The sequence below is a fragment of the Mus caroli genome, unplaced genomic scaffold, assembly GCF_978045245.1.
Source record: "Mus caroli unplaced genomic scaffold, Mus_caroli_1 scaffold_2, whole genome shotgun sequence".
Classification (NCBI taxonomy): Eukaryota; Metazoa; Chordata; class Mammalia; order Rodentia; family Muridae; genus Mus; species Mus caroli.
In genome coordinates this window covers 45,202,700-45,204,948 of record NW_028227257.1, presented here as the reverse complement: position 1 = coordinate 45,204,948, position 2,249 = coordinate 45,202,700, and the positions used below count along the sequence as shown (strand labels likewise).

The 2,249-nt window shown below is 40.3% G+C and overlaps 1 pseudogene; it reads right to left on the bottom strand.

Moving 5' to 3' along the window:
- Positions 1 to 313: 313 nt before the first annotated feature.
- Positions 314 to 887, bottom strand: LOC110307117 (prothymosin alpha pseudogene; annotated as a pseudogene).
- Between the last annotated feature and the right edge of the window lie 1,362 nt (positions 888 to 2,249).

Sequence of the window (2,249 nt, the reverse complement as noted above, 5' to 3'; positions counted from 1 at the left end):
CATTAAAAAAAAATGGCTGACCCCTAACACTATAAAAATATAAAATGAAAATAAAAAAATACAAACAAAATGTCCTTTTAAAGTATTTTTAAGAAAAAAAAAACAAAAACAAAAACGCAGGGCCTGGGAAGTTCTGGTTCTTTTCTCCTCCCATGTTGCCAATTCCTGTTGTAGTTTTGGTGGGGTGGTGGAGAGCACAGGTCATCTGTGGGTGGCATTTCCTGCTATGAGTGGGCGGGGCCTGCTTCTCTACTGGACGGGAAGTGGAGGGTGAATAGGTCACGGTGCGTAAGTTTACTTTTCTTTTTGCTGTCTAGGCATCCTCCTGAGTCTTCTGCTTCTTGGTGTCAACATCGTCATCCTCATCATCCTCAGCTACCCGCTTGCCGGTAGGAGCCTCAGTTTCTTCATCTTCGTCTCCATCCTCTTCCTCACCTTCACCTTTCTCCTCCTCCTCCTCCTCCTCCTCCTCCTCCTCCCCCTCCCCCTCCCCTTTCCCCTCCTCCTCCTCTTCTTCCCCCACCTTCTTCCTCTTCTTCATCTACCTCATTGTCAGCCTCCTGCTCCCCATTTTCCTCATTTTGAGTGTTCCCATTGGCAGGTGCATCTCTTCCATTCTCTGCCTCCTCCACAACTTCCTTCTTCTCCTTCAGGTGCTTGGTGGTGATCTCAGAGCTGGTGTCCACTGCCACGTCTAACTTGGTGGGGCACGCTGGTGGTCCAATGCCGCGAGTGAGGAATTGGTAGTTTGAAGACTCTGGTGAGAAAGCTGTCAGAGTCGGCATTGGAGGAGGCAGTGGGCAGCGAATGTGACTGCAATGAGCACGGAGCACTTCTGGGAAAGCAAAGATGGCTTTTTGGAGCACCCAGTGGAGGCCTGAAGTACTTATTAATCACCTTTAACTCTATTCCTTTTATATTCTATGTATAGTTTTGTATGTATCTTTGAATTCTTCTGGCATATACATGAGTAAATCAGGTAAATATATATGGGTGTAGTCTTATACTTATTAAAACATAGGTCACACATTTTTATATATGCCATGTTCATTTTTCTGTTTAAGACAAAGTCTCATTATTTAACACCAGCTGACCTGGAACTCAGTACACAAACCAAGCTGTCCTTGAAAGCTATGAGTACTCACACTTGATTTTCTTATTCCTCACCTTTAAGTTTCTGTATGTTACAGAGTAAAATATAGTACATGATCATGCCTCTGCTCCCAAGTGCTGGGATGAAAGAAGTGTGCCACCATACCCAGCATCCATGTTTCTCATGATCCAAGAACTTACTGTCCATGGAATCTAAAGGAAGATCATATGGTGTGTGTGTGTGTGTGTGTGTGTGTGTGTGTAAAGTATAAGTGTAATTTTTAATATACTACTGCTATCTATGGTTGTATCTCCTAGATAAGTCAGCAATATTTTGGGTCAGAACACTAAGAACCACCTGGGTCTTTTTAACTGTTGTGTACGTATTCCATTGAGGGGGTTTAACAGATGTTACGTCCCCTTCTCCTTTGTGCCTCCATACATCTCCCTGATTTTTCTAGCACAATCAGAAGTATAACTGGTCACTAAAAGGGGATCCATATTTAATGCTTTATAGGAATTCTGCCAAATTCTCTTTCAAAATAGTTGCGCCAAATTAGTTGCACCAGTGATGCAGGAAAGTTAATGTATTCTTGACTCTTGCCAACCCAAAGTTTAACAAATTTTACATTTCTTGCCAAAGTATTCGAATTTCCAGTTCTCTGTGTAATGGAGGGCAGTTGAATATATTTCCTATGTAGCTACTGGACACTGAGTTTTCTACCTTGGATTTGTATCTCTGAAATTCAACTTAAAAATATAATGATTGAATAGTGCGTCAGATAGGTTTAACTTTACCAATGTTTGAGCAATATTTTGTGAAAATATTTTACTCTTTAATTGGTAAAGTTAGTTATGTATCTCAAACAGCTATATAAATGACAATGACTCCCTTTCATGACTTATTTTCTAACTTTGATAAATATATTGTTTTTGAAATTTCAGTATCATATGATTAAAAGTATCTTCTTCTTAGAGCATTGTCAGAACTTTTCCAAGGTCACAACCATGCTCTCTGTCTCTTTCAGTTAAAGTTTTATTTATATATTGGGACAAATGGGAGACTGGGTTTGTACTTCTTCTCAGGGGATGATTTGTTTCTTTAGAGTCATCTACTGAATACCTACTTCCTTTTTATAATGACAGCAGATACCACC